This window comes from Macrotis lagotis, chromosome 1, assembly GCF_037893015.1.
Source record: "Macrotis lagotis isolate mMagLag1 chromosome 1, bilby.v1.9.chrom.fasta, whole genome shotgun sequence".
Classification (NCBI taxonomy): domain Eukaryota; kingdom Metazoa; phylum Chordata; class Mammalia; order Peramelemorphia; family Peramelidae; genus Macrotis; species Macrotis lagotis.
Genome location: NC_133658.1, coordinates 200,189,678 through 200,204,739, shown reverse-complemented (window position 1 = coordinate 200,204,739; position 15,062 = coordinate 200,189,678). Strand labels below are relative to the sequence as shown.

The 15,062-nt window shown below is 35.4% G+C and overlaps 1 long non-coding RNA gene across 1 annotated transcript in view; it reads left to right on the top strand.

Annotated features, from left to right (window-relative positions):
• LOC141504504 (uncharacterized) overlaps positions 1 to 11,492 on the top strand; it is a 142,740-nt gene extending 131,248 nt beyond the window's left edge. Inside the window, exon 4 of the long non-coding RNA XR_012473390.1 lies at positions 10,680 to 11,492. This is a non-coding gene — a long non-coding RNA (uncharacterized LOC141504504). The remainder of the gene's footprint in view (positions 1 to 10,679) is intronic.
• Positions 11,493 to 15,062: the final 3,570 nt, after the last annotated feature.

The following is a 15,062-nucleotide window of genomic DNA, read 5'->3' as shown; positions in this document are numbered from 1 at the left end:
GGGTTAAAGCCAATTACATCCCTTTAGATAGCAGTCTCATGGATAGATCATGAATGTCCATCATTTCTGGGTAGGTATATTCTCTCTGTTAGAGTTACAATTCTCAAGATTTATGAGAATCTTTTTCCCCATGCTGGGATATAGCCAGTTTCAACTTACCGGATAGCAGTTTTTTTTTCCTTTTACAGCCCCCCTCCTTTTTTTTTTCATGTGTCTCTTGAACTTCCTGTTTGATGTCCAAATTTTCTATTTAGCTCTGGTCTTTTCATCAGGAATTTTTGGAATTCTTCCATTTTGTTAAATGTCCATCTTTTTCCCTGGAAGAGAAGGCTCAGCTTTGCAGGATAGTAGATTTGTTTTTTTAGGGTTTTTTTGCAAGGCAAATGGGGTTAAGTGGCTTGCCCAAGGCCACATAGCTAGGTAATTATTAAGTGTCTGAGACCGAATTTGAACCCAGGTCCTCCTGACTCCAGGGCTGGTGCTTTATCCACTGTGCCACCTAGCTGCCCAGGGATAGTAGATTCTTGGCTGCATTCCAAGCTCCCTTGCTCTTCAAAATATCATGTTTCAGGCCCTTCATCCCTTAATGTTTATGCAGCCAGGTCCTGTGTGATCCTTACTTTGGCTCCTTGATATTTAAATTGTATCTTTCTGGCTGCTTGCAGGATTTTCTCTTTTATCTGATAGTTCTGGAATTTGGCCACAACATTCCTTGGTGTTTTCATTTTAGGATCTTTTTCTGGAGGGGATCTATATATTCTTTCAATAACTATTTTGCCCTCTGATTCCATGATTTCAGGGCAGTTTTCCATCACTAGATCCTGTAATATTAAGTCCAGGCTTTTTTTCTCTTCAGTGTTTTCAGGAAGTCCTATAATTCTCAGGTTGCCCCTCCTCGATCTATTCTCAAGGTCAGTGGTTTTGTTGATGAGGTATTTTTATTTTCTTCTATTTCTTCTATTTTTTGATGTTGTTTAACTGACTCTTGCTGTCTCATGGAGTCATTAGTTTCTGCAGACTCCATTCTTTTTTTGCAGGGAAGAGTTTTCTTCATTAACCTTTTGTAACTCCTTTTCCATTTGGTCAATTCTACTTTTGAAATAGCTTTCCATTTGACCAATTGAGGTTTTGAGAGAATTATTTTCTTTTTGCATTTGCCCAATTAAGGATCTGAGAGAATTATTCTCATTTTGTATTTGTCCAATTGATGATGTGAGAGATTTATTCTCATTTTGTATTTGTCTAGTTGATGATGTGAGAGATTTATTCTCATTTTATATTTGTCCAATTGAGGATCTGAGAGATTTATTCTCCTTTTGTATTTGTCCAATTGTACTTTCTAAGCATTTGTTTTCTTGTTGTAAGGTATTGTCTCTCCCAAATTTTCCAGTTGATTTTTAAGCTCCTTCCTTATTTCTTCAAGGAAGTCTTTCTGTGCTGAAGACCAGATCTTATTCTCCTCAGAGGTTCTAGGTCTTTCTGAGTTAGGGTCTTTCCCTTCCAAGAATTTTTCTGCTGACCCTTCTTCATTTTACTAAGACCTTGAGTTGGGGAGGGGCTGGTTCACAGGAGCTTGGGATCACTAAAGGTTTTACTCACTGAGTACAATTTCTCTGGCTGGCCAGTAGGAGGTGTTGGTTGCTTTCTCTGGAGTGTCTGTGACCTTGATTGAGGCCTTCTCCCTTTGCTTGAAGGTAGGAGTTGGAGCTAATGAATTCTTTTGTCTTCAATCAGTGGTGGGCTTCACCCTGGCCTGAGGTCATTCGTCAGCTGGGCTGGTTCTTCTGCTCACACACCTGGGCCTCAGGCAGAAGTAGTCTGCAGTTGTTTGTTCTGGGAAGAGGTCTGAGCTGTAATGGAGGTGTGGATTCTAAGTTCCTCAGACTAGGGGAGCCCCGGGATGGTGTCCCCAGCAATCCTGCTCTGGAACTCTCCCCCCAGCCCTGTCCACAAGCTCCCAGGGGACAGCACCAACACCAGTGCCTCTGCTCCCTAGTTGACTCAAGCCCCTGCCATTTAGCCCCACCGCTGATCCAGCAGGTCCAGCTCTCGGGCCCTCAGACTCCCTGCTCCAATTCAGCTGCTAATCTGGCTGATCCGGGGCTGATCCTCCCTTTGAGCCCAGACTCACCTGCCCGAATTTGTCCAGTGCTGCTGGGGGAGACAAATCCTGAGGTAGATGTTCTTTCTCCTGGCTTTTCTTTCTGGGTTTTGTGGGTCAGCTTTCTGTTAAGAGGCTTATTTCATTTGATAGATGGGGAAAGGTCAGGAGACTTTAGAACTGTGCCTGTTTTCTCCCCGCTATTTTGGCTGGAAGTTGGTTTTTTCCCTCTTGAATCTATCCTAATCTACTGATCTATTATTCTATTTCTTAACCAGTATCAGGCAGTTTTGATGACTGCTGCTTTATAGTATGGTTTGTTTTTTTTTTAGATTTTTGCAAGGCAATGGGATTAAATGACTTGCCCAAGGCCAAACAGCTAGGTGATTATTAAGTGTCTGAGGTCGAATTTGAACTCAGGTTCTCCTGACTCCAGGGCCGGTGCTCTATCCACTGTGCCACCTAGCTGCCCCTACAGTATAGTTTTAGATCAGGTAGAGGAGAAAAGTGTTTTTGTAGTTGTATTCTTTTAGTTACTGGATTTGTTTTGGCAGGTAGACCCCTAAATATTTGATATTGTCTAGCGTTATTATAAATGAATATTCTCTTTCTATCACTTGCTGCTGGACTTTGTTGGTAATATGTAGAAATGTTGATAATTTATGTAGATTGACTTTGTATCTACAACTTTGCTAAAGCGATTAATAATTTTGAAGAGTTTTTAGTTTATTTTCTAGGATTTTCTAAGTATAGAAAATTATATCACATAATCTGCAAAGACTGATAGTATTTCTTCATTGCCTATTCTCATTCTTTCCATTTCTTTTTTCTTCTCTTATTGTGATAATTAACATTTCTATAACAATATTAAATAAGAGACGTATTGGTGGGTATCCTTGCTTCAATCCTGATTGGAAAGATTATTAGCCTATTCCCACTATACATAATACTTGCTGATGGTTTTAAGTATTATTTATTATTTTAAGGTAAGGTCCATTTAAATCTATGTGCTCTAGGGGCAGATAGGTGGCACAGTGGATAGAGCACCGGCCCTGGAGTCAGGAGTAGCTGAGTTCAAATCCGGCCTCAGACATTTAATAATCACCTAGCTATGTGGCCTTGGGCAAATCACTTAACCCCATTGCCTTGCAAAAACTAAAAATAAAAAATAAATCTATGTGCTCTAGTGTTTTTAATAGGAATGGGTGCTACATTTTGTCAAAGGCTTTTTCGGCATCTTATTAGACAATTATATTTTTTCTATTGGTTTTGTTATTGACATGGTCAATTATGTTGATAGTTTTTGTAATATTGAATCAGCCCTATATTGCTGGTATAAATCCCATCTGGCATATGATCCTTTTGATGTATTACTATAATCTCTTTGATAGTATTTATTTAAAATTTTGCATTAAATATTCATTTGGGAAATTGTTTTTAGTTTTCTTTCCTCTGTTTTGGGTCTTCCAAATTTGTGTAACAGCATCATATTTATGTTGTAAAAAAATTTGGTAGGCTTGCTTTTTTCCCTATTTTCCCAAATAGATTGTATAGTACTGGGATTAATTATTCTTTAATTATTTGGTAGGATTTGCTTGTGAATCCATCTAGTCCCGTGGATTTTTTCTTAGAATGTTCTTTGATGATTTGTTCAATTTCTTTTTTTCTAAGATTGAGTTATTTAAGTATTTTATTTCTTTTCCTGTTAATCTGGGTGCTTTATATTTTTGTAGATATTTATTCATTTAGATTGTCAAATTTATTGGTATATAATTGAGCAAAATTGCTTTTAACAATTGTCTTAATTTCCTCTTCATTGATGGTGAATTCACTCCTTTTATTTTTGATACTAGTAATTTGATTTTCTTTCTTCCTTTTTTTAAATTAAATTAACCAATAATTTGTCTATTTTATTTTTTATGACAGTTTCTAGTTATTAGCTTGAAGGTTTTCTTACTTTCAATTTTATTAATCTTTTCTTTTGATTTCAGAATTTGCAATTGGAGCTTTTTTTTTAGTTTTTTTTCAAGGCAAATGGGGTTAAGTGACTTGCCCAAGGCCACACAGCTAGGTGATTATTAAATGTCTGAGACCAGATTTGAACCCAGGTACTCCTGACTCCAAGGCCAGTGCTTTATCCACTACGCCACCTAGCCGCCCCCATTGGAGCTTTTTAATATGTCCTTTTTCTAGTTTTTTCATTGTATGCCCATTTCATTTTTCTGTTTTCTCCTGTTTTATTGATATTAGAAATTAGAGATATAAATTTTCCTTTAAGTATCACTTTGATTGCATCCCATAAATTTTGGCATATTTTCTTGTCATTTTCTTTAATGAAATTATCAATTGTTTCGATGAATTTTTCTTTGATCCACTGATTTAATTTCCAATTAAATTTTAATCTTTCTTTCTGTTATCCATTATTGAATATAATTTTTATTGCATTACCTTAATAGTTGAAAAGAATGCATTTATAATTTTTGCTTTTCTGCATTTGATTGTCAAGTTTTATGTTCCAATTCATGGTCAGTTTTTGTATAGATGTGATGTAAGGGGTATATTCCTTTCTATTACCATTCAATTTTTTCCAAAGATCTATCATATCTTACTTTTCCAGTTTTATTCACCTACTTAACTTCTTTTTTATGTTTTGATTAAATTTATCTAGTTCTAAGAGGAGAATGGTGAAGTTCCCCACTAGGATAGTTTTGTTTTGATTTCCTCTTGTAACTCATTCAAATTCTCCTTCTAAGTGGTGGCTAGAAGGGAGCAGTGGATAGAGCGCTAGTCCTGGAGTCAGAATGACTTGAGTTCAAACCTGACTTCAGACACTTAATAATTATCTAGCTGTGTGGCCTTGGGCAAGCCACTTAACCCCAATTGTCTTGCAAAAAAAAGCCTAAAAAAAAAAAAAAACAAAACCGAAAAAAAAATTCTTCTAAATTTTAGATGCCATATTATTTAGTACATGTATGTTTACTATTGCTATTACTTCCTGCTTGTTTTAAGAAAAGTTCTTGTCAGTCTTAAAGCATGATAAAAATGTTATCACCCTCAGAATAATTTGGGACTGTACTTTAATATTTGTTCTCAAAGCTACATTCTTTTCATTCCCACTCTACTGATAACCCACCTACATTCCTACTTGTTTACAAATTGTATCTGTGGTCTATATAGGCCCCTGGGCTCTAAATTTGGAGAGATAATTATCTTACATAAAACTAATTGTCCCTAAACATCCACTTTCCAAAGGATTAAAGAAATAAGTTCTTGTGAGCAGCAAAATGTCTTGTTTGTTTAGCATGCTTCCTCCTGGGCAAGTCAGTTCACCTTTATGGGCCTCTGTTTCCTGATGAATAAAGTGATGGGGTTGGAATAGATGGGCTATGAGGTTCCTCCCAGTTCTGATTCTAGATTCTGAAGTCTATAGTTCTATGATTTTGAACCTCATGTTTAAAAAGATTATGTAAATAAGAAGAGCCTAAGTTGGTTTCTTGAGTCCAAGAATCCAGAAAGACCTTGATGTGAGTCCTCCCTTAGAAACAAACCCTGAGCAATCAGTGACCTAATCAGCTCTCTAGAGATTGTACTAATCCACATTGGTACAGAGAGTTTGCTCACTTGGAAGTTCCCTACATAAAGGAGATAAATCATAGGTCTAGTTCGCATCCCATAATAATTACTCTAACACTTATTCCATTGCTGTTCAATATTTTTAACTTTAAATAAAATTATTGTGCATTTATAATAATTGCAAAAACAATTATTTTAACATTTATATCAAGCTTTAGGATTTATTAAGAATTTTCCTTTTAAAGACTTCAACATCATCAACTTTTAGAAAGGGACTCCAGCCTTGTTAAGAAGGCATAACTTAGACCAACTCCTAAGTAGTTTAGTTTCCATATTGGAACAAAACATTAAAAAAAATTGGAACAAAATGAGATACTTGTAAGTCATTCAACAGTTAATAAAAGGAGATTTAGTTAGCCACAGCAGGATATTCAACAAGGAAAGGAATTGAGAATACTTTTAGTTGATTCAAATGAGTAAAGCTCTCTTGCCTGTTTTACCCATTGTTATCCATCAGACAAATCTTTTGAGAGCCTCCTTTCTCCCTATGTCCTCATGGCTGCTTTTGTATTTAGAATGTATTTAGTCTTCCCATATAATCAAGTCTCCAGGAATGTATCAATATTTTTAAAGGAAAAACTAGCCAAGTTTGCATGCACAAATCCCCTAAACCCTAACTCTGCTGAAAGAACTCAGGTAATTCTTCTGATTGGTCTCCCTTGGTCTGATTGGTCTGTCTTGAAGATAAGTGGCAATTCAGAATTGGGAATGAATTTTTGTCAGAAGAACCTTCACTTTCTGTGAAGTATTGATCCAGGGAATTCCCCTTGACTTTCACTCTGACTTTGGTCAAGCTTAAGCAGGTGTGACAGTCATCTTGTACCAAAGGAAGTATTCTCTTGGACTTGAAGGTCACACACTTTGGGAAGGAAAGGCTATCACCCGAATACAATGAATGTTGTCTTAGCTCCATTTGAACCTCCATAAACCACATCAATCCTAAAATTCACAATTTGCCTGTATCCCCTGACATGAGGACTTTGTTTCCCTCTGTTTGGAGAGGGTAGAAGGTAGAGTAGAAAGTTTCTCCCAGGTTCTCCTTTTAAGGGGAGTGTCCAAGTCACCCATTTCTTCATTTCCCACTCAGATTCATTCTTCTGGATGTCCTGTCCTTTACTTATACCTTCCTTCCCAACACCCTCTCCCCTCTTTAGTTCCTTTCATGTACTGTTTTCCCTTTTATTAGATTATGAGTTTCTTGAAGGCAGGTACTGTCTTTTGTCTTTCTTAGTATTTCCAGTCCTTATTAGAGTGGCTGGCACATGATAGATGCTTAGTGTTTAAAAACTATCTGACTGACAGAAACACATGGCAGGGAAAGACATAAATTTACCCAGCAAAGTCTGAAGGTTCTTGGCTATCAAGTTCCATATTGGCTGTCTTAACTGTTTCCTTTTCAGAGCACAGGATGACAGCTAAAATTACCCAGCTATATAATGAGAAGCCAGGAGAAGTGAACCTCGCCAGCTTCTATGATAAGCTGTGAGCTGCTTATACAGTATAGATTAGGATAAATGTAAAATATGTCTTTGGTAGACCCTTTAACTTTGAGGTAAGTACAATGAGCCAATTGTAGTATAAATGGCCTATTTCAAGATTTTATTTTCTGTATGAAATGTTCATGCATTCCTGTGCCCTCTTGTATCTTATAAAATTTCTTTGGTAGAAGATAAACAAAATTTTAATTTATCTTGCATCCAAAACCTATATTTTATAATGAGTACTTTTTAGGGAGGAACCTGTTACCTATATTTGGGGAAATTGTGCACCTGAGTCATAATTAGGTTTTGTTTGAGAGTTTCTTAGAGGAATCCTAGAAAGTGGGGTCATTAATAAGTCAAAGAGAACTTTGGGGTTAAGCTTACAATGTGAATTTATGGTCTTTTGGGGGGGAGCTCCTAGGCAGCTATTATTCAAATTGTGAAGCCAGTTAAATTTGTTCCTAGTGCTATTTCATTCCCCTTTTTATGTGTCCCTTGGCCCTCTCCCCTACCCTAAGGCAGGACTCTGAAGTGTATTGTAATCCAAGCTCTCCATTACCATGCACATCTGAAGATATTCATCTCTATATTATTTCCCTTATCCCCTTTGATCTCATCAATATGAATATTTCCTCTAATAATATAGATTGCCACCTTTCCATAGCTTCTAATCCTCTGATTTTTGTCTATGTCCTTCCATAATTCCTCCAGAACGGACCTAATGGATGAGTTGGAAGTTGTCTTTTGGCTCATCCATTGTTTCATGTGTATGAATGGGGCATTTTGTTATCCCCTGATACCTGACCCAATGCTTCCTCTGTCTTCTCTGATTTAAAGTATGTTTTAAAGAATGTGTATTCTTTTAATTGAAATTTTGTTTTATTTTTTCAATTACATGCAATGGTAGTTTTTCAACATATATCCATTTGCAAATTTATGAGTTCCACATTTTTCTAACACCCTGGTTTCCTCCTGTCCTGCTCATGACAGGCAAATAGTCTGGTAAAAGTAGTACAAATAGATGTTTAACATATTTACTTAGTCTTTTGGCAAAAGAGAAATTAGAACTAAGGGGAAAGAAAAAGACATGAGAAAGAAAGACAAAACATAGTGAACATAGGTTGCTTTGCTCTGTATTGGACTCCATAGTTTTTAACTCTGGATGTGGATGGCATTATCCATAGAAGGTCTTTGAGGATGTATCATCCATTTCACTTATATTATCATATTTATTAGCATACAACTGGGCAAAATAGTTGCATTGTTACTTAAATTTCCCTCTCATTGGTGGTGAGTTCACCTTTTTTCATTTATGATACTGATAATTTGGTTTTCTACTTCCTTTTTCTTAAATCAAATTAACCAGAGGTTTATCAAATTTATTGTTTTTTTCATAAAACCAACTCTTGGTTTTATTTATTAGTTCAATAGTTTTCTTGCTTCTGATTTATTAATTTCTCCTTCAATTGTTAGAATTCCCAATTTATTATTTAATTGGGGTTTTTAAATTTGTTCTTTCTCTAATTTTTTTAGTTGCATGTTTAATTCATTGAATTCCTCCTTCTCCTTCATGTAAGCATTTTTTTAAATTTTTTTATTTTTATTAAAGGTATTATTTGAGTTTTACAATTTTCCCCCAATCTTGCTTCCATCCCCCCCCCCCCCAGATAGCACTCCATCAGTCTTTACTTTGTTTCCATGTTGTACCTTGATCCAAATTGGGTGTGATGAGAGAGAAATCATATCCTTAAAGAGAACAGAATTCTCAGAGGTAACAAGATCAGACAATAAGATATGTTTTTTTCCCCCAAATTAAAGGGAATAGTCCTTGTACTTTGTTCAAATTTCACAGCTCCTTATCTGGATACAGATGGTACTCTTCTTTGCAGACAGCCCAAAATTGTTCCCAAATGTTGCACTGATGGAATGAGCAAGTCCTTCAAGGTTGAACATCACTTCCATGTTGCTGTTAGGGTGTACAGTGTTTTTCTGGTTCTGCTCATATCACTCAGCATCAGTTCTTGCAAATCCCTCCAGGTTTCCCTGAAATCCCATCCCTCCTGGTTTCTAATAGAACAATAGTGTTCTATGACATACATATACCACAGTTTGCTAAGCCATTCCCCAATTGAAGGACATTTACTGGATTTCCAATTCTTTGCCACCACAAACAGGGCTGCTATAAATATTTTTGTACAAGTAATGTTTTTACCCTTTTTCCTCATCTCTTCAGGGTATAGACCCAGTAGTGGTATTGCTGGATCAAAGGGTATGCACATCTTTGTTGCCCTTTGGGCATAGTTCCAAATAGTTCCCCAGAAGGGTTGGATGAGTTCACAGCTCCACCAACAGTGTAATAGTGTCCCAGATTTCCCACATCCCTTCCAACAATGATCATTATCCTTCCTGGTCATACTGGCCAATCTGAGAGGTGTGTTAGAAACATTCTATTTACCTCCTTAACTTCCTTCTTGTTTATTTTATAGTTAGATTTATCTAAATCTGAAAGTGGGAAGTTGAGGTCTCCCAACAGTAGTTTTGCTATCTATGGCTTCCAGTAACTCATTCAACTTCTCCTCTAAGAATTTGGATGCTATGCCACTTGGTGCATTCATATTTAGCATTGAAATTTCTTCATATATAGTTTCCTTCCTTATCTCTTTTAATGAGATCTATTTTTTTCAGTTGCTTTGTCTGAGATAATGATTGCAGCCCCTGCTTTTTTCACTTCAGCTAAAACTAAATATATTTTGCTCCAATCTTTTACCTTTACTCTGTATGTATCGCTGCTACAAATGAGTTTCTTATAAGCAGCATATTGTAGGATTCTGGTTTTTAATCCAGTCTGCTATTTGTTTGCCTTGTTTGGGAGAGTTCATCCCATTCATATTCAAAGCTATAATTACTAACTCTTTATTGCCCTCCATGCTATCTTCCCTCTGTGTATTTTTTACCCTTGTTTTACTTTATCCATATTCCCCAGAATTTTGTTTCTGAATATCACCACCTTCAGTGTGTTTGCCCCTTGTGTCCAACCCTGCCTACCCTTTCTTATCCCTTTCCCTTTGCCCCTCCTTCCTTCTTTTCATTCTTCTTTTCCTCTCCCTCTCCCTTTCCCCTTTTAATAATTGAAAGGTAAGATAAGTTTCTCAACTTGACTGAGTGTGTGTATGCTAACTTTAGGTCTAATCTGACAAGAGTAAGATTCAGGTGGTTCTCATCTCATAGTGCCTGGCTTCTCTCCACCATCTTGGCCAGAAGTCCCAGTCTGACATTGTCTTTAAATTGTTCCATGTTATACATTGATCAAGATTGAATATGTTGAGAGAGAAATCGTATTATTAAGGAAAAAATTATAAGAGATAGCAAAATTATATAATAAGATAACTTTTTTTAAAATTAAAGGTAATAGTCATTGATCTTTGTTTAATTATTTAATTCTTTAATTCTTTCTTTGGTTGCAGATGGCATTCTCCATCACAGATCCCTAAAATTGTCCTGATTGTTGCACTAATGGAATGAGCAAGTCCATCCAGGTTGATCATCACCCCCTGTTGCTATTATGGCATACAACGTTCTTCTGATTCTGCTCATCCCGTTCAGCATCTGTTCATGCAAATCCTTCCAGGCTTCTCTGAATTTCCATCCCTCCTGGTTTCTAATAGAACAATAGTGCTCCATAACATACATAAACCACAGTTTTTCAGCCATTCCCCAATTGATGGACATTCATTCAATTTCTAATTCTTTGCCCCACAAATAGGGCTGCTATGAATATTTTTGTTCAAGTGACATTTTTACCCTTTTTCATGATCTCTTCAGGGTATGGACCCAGTAGTGGTGTTGTTGGATCAAAGGATATGCACATTTTATTGCCCTTTGGGCATAATTCCAGATTGCTCTCCAGAAAGGCTGGATGAGTTCACAGCTCCACCAACAATGCATTAGTGTCCCAGATTTCCCACATCCCTTCCAGCATTGATCATTCTCTTTTCTGGTCCTATTGGCTAGTCTGAGAAGTGTGAGGCAGTACCTCAGAGATGCTTTAATTTGCATTTCTCTAATCAGTAAAGATTTAGAGTAATTTTTCATATGACTATGGATCACTTTGATTTCCTCACCTGTAAATTGCTTCTGAATATCTTTTGACCATTTGTCAATTGGGGAATGGCTTTTTTTTTTGTAAATTTGACTCATTAGTCTGTATATTTTAGAAATGACCCCTTTGTCAGAAATGCTAGTTGCAATTTTTTCCCAATTTACTATATTTCTTTTGATCTTGGTTGCAGTGGTTTTATTTGTGTAAAAGCTTTTTAATTTAATGTAATCAAAATTATCTAATTTGTTTTTAATGATGTTCTCCATCTCTTCCTTGGTCATAAACTGCTTCCATTTCCATAAAGCTGACAGGTAAACTATTCCTTGATCTTCTTGATCTTGCTTATAATATTGTCTTTTATGTCTAAATCCTGTACCCATTTTGATCTTATCTTGGTATAGGGTGTGAGATGGACAGGATGCATGGACTTTTGAGATCCCATTCATTTTAGATCTCTAATCCTATGACTCTTGGGTTAAAATGTCTTATCTAATGTAAAAACATAGAAATTATTCTTGCATAGTTTCAGGCACCCTGGAAGGCTTTGGGGAGGGATATTTGGAGATAAGAGGTTGTTACAGTAATGCCTCAAATCATAAAAACGGGTATTTTGTAATTTTGCATATATTTCAAATTTAGTTCTTTTCCTTAAACTTGGATTTAGATCTGTGTATTCTAATTGTTCAGTCATTTAAAAAAGCATAAGTAACATTTTATTTAGCACAAGGATTCATAAAGGATATGGGCTGTATGGATATGGGCTCTGTATTTGACTATACCATTGTTAAAATTTCCTTTCTTCATAGGGAAGTAGGACAATAGAGTTACACAGAAACCAGCCACTTACAAGGTTTCTGAGGTTCAAAGCTGCATGACATACCAGTGATCCTTTATGAATGAATGTAAGCTGAATTTGGAGATGTCTGTCTGTAGCTGCCAGAAACCACAGAATCAGCACGATAACCTTGAGGAGGAGCTACAGACTCAAGACCTTGCTCACTTTCTAAATATCTTGCTGCCTGGCTTACTGTATCTACAGATATCTTTTCCTTTAATCCCTATTCCTTTCAGAAAACTCTAGAAACTACATTATCTCACCCCTTTTCCATTTCTCTTTAATCAGCTGAAGAACTCTACCTCCTTCTCTGCTCCCTTATAGTGTCTTCTCTCCCTTAAAAATATTTTTCTTAGACAATAAATATTTTTAATTCATGATTTAAATGATGAATTTAATTGATAATCTGTTTTATTTCAGATATTATGTCATGGAATCAAAAATATTTTCCATTATTCCAAATAGGATTTTAAATCCTTATTCTTGATTACACATTGATTTAGAATTCTCTATCTTGAAAGAAATTATCAGTTGTGTTTTTACTCAAAGGTAATGGGTGTAAATTGCTCTTCATTTTCTCACCCATGGGAAGCTTATAGTACATGGGAGCCACATAGTCAGCGTCATTGATTGGTGGTTTCCTTCTCCCTAGAATATGTGTATATTTGTTAATGAAAATTTTGGTGAGAAAGAATAGAAGCTTATTTAGAGGCAATAGCAGGTCTTCATTATATTATTAGACTGTAATAATACAGTGATTCACATATAAAAGCAGAAACTTAGTCATTTATAGAATTTTGGAGCTGAAAAGGACCTTGTTAATTAATCTAACCTCATCATTTAAGTGATATTAAAAAAAGAATCATTTCTCTATAACAATATTTTCTGGAGCATTCTTAACAAGTCCTTCATTATGAAACTAGTTATTTGATATTTTGCTACCTTTCTAGCCCTTTTATCCATTTTCTCTATCAATGAGATTGGGAAAAAACTCTGTGTGTATGTGTGTGTGTGGTGTGCCATAGATACAAATAATATTAACTACATTATTACAATGATTAATATTATAATGACATGAGTACTATTATAATTAGCAATTATATTTAATGTTTTGAGAGATTCCTGACTGCTTTACCCCATCTAGATGATTTTAGCCAAGTCTCTCTTCTGCATTTGGATGTGAGGGTTTTTTTTTAATGTCCTCATTCATGATTTATTTTGTGTACTGCTGAGAAAAAAGGATTGTTACTTTCTATTCTCATTAAATTTTCTCTAGAGATCTATCATATCTAATTTTACCAGAATTTTATTCATCTTCTTAACTTCTGTATTTTTTTGGTTAGATTTGTCTAGTTCTGAAAGGGGAAAGCTGAGGTTCCCATTAGTATAGTTTTATTATCTATTTCCCTCAATCATCTTCTTAAAAAATTTAGATGCTATACCATTTAATGTAAATATTTAATATTGATATGACTTCATTAGCTATGTTACCTTTCAGCAAGATATGATTTCTTTTCTTACCTCTTTTAATTAGATCTATTTTTGCTTTTACTTTGTGTGAGATTATGATTGCCACCCCTGCTTTCTTTGCTTCAGCTGAAGCATAATAGGTTCTGTTCCAGTCCCTTACCTTTAACTTGTATATATATCTCTCTCTGCTTCAAATGTGCTTCTTATCAACAACTTATTGTAGGATTTTGGTTTTTAATCCATTCTACTTTTGTTTCCATTTTATGGGTATTTATCCCATTCACATTTATAGTTATGATAACTATGTATTTTCTCCAAGCTATTTTTTTACTTGTTTATTCTTCCCTCTCTCTCTCTTAAATCCCCCCCCCCCTTCCCTTCTCTTAAGTGTTTTACTTTGGATCACTGCCTTCCCCAATATACTCTCTTTTTTATCAGTTCCCTCTCCCCCTTCTATTATCCCATCCTTTTTTACTTCCTTATAGGGTAATAGAGTTTTCTATATCCAGTTGAGTGTATATATTATTTCCTCTTTGAGTCAATTTTGATGAAAGTAAGATTTAAACTTTGCCAGTCACACTCCACCTCCAATCTTCCCTTGCATAATAATAGACTTTTTATACCTCTTTTATGTGGGACAATTTACCCAATTCAATCTCCCTCCTTCTTCTTTCAGTACATTTTTTTTCTCACTCCTTTATTTTCTTTTTTTGGGTATCATCCCATCAAAGTCACCTTACATCTACTCCTTCTATCTACATATACTCCTTCTAATTGCTCGAATAGAAATAAAATTGCTAAGTTACAAATATTTTCTCACCACATAGAAATATAAACCATTTAACCTTATTGAATTTCTTATATTTTTCTCTCTTTTTTATTTTTACATTTTTATGTTTCTCTTGAGCTTGCATTTGAAGTTCAAATTTTTTATTCAACTCTGGTATTTTAATTAGAAGTGCTTGAAAGTCCTCTATTTTGTTGAATGTCCATTTCCCTCCCAAAGATTATATTACTGGTTGGGTGATGTTTGTCTGCAATTCTAACTCCTTTGCCTTCTGCTTCCTTAATGTGAAAGTTGCCAAATCCTGTGTAATCCTGGCTGTTGCTCCACAATACTTGAATTATTTCTTTTTTTGGTTGTTTGCAATACTTTCTCCCAGATCTGTGAGCTCTGGAATTTGACTATGATATTCCTGAGTTTCATTTTTGGGATCTCTTTCAGGTGATGATTGGTGGATTCTTTCAATTTCTATTTTGTTCTCTGACTCTACTGTATCAGGGCAGTTTTCTTTGATAATTTCTTGAAAGATGTTGACCCAGCTATTTCTTTGAATCATGACTTTCCTATAATTCTTAATCTCTCTTGGATCTATTTTCTAAGTCAGTTGTTTTTCCAATGAGAAATCTCCTATATTCTTCTATGTTCTTTTTTACTTTTTT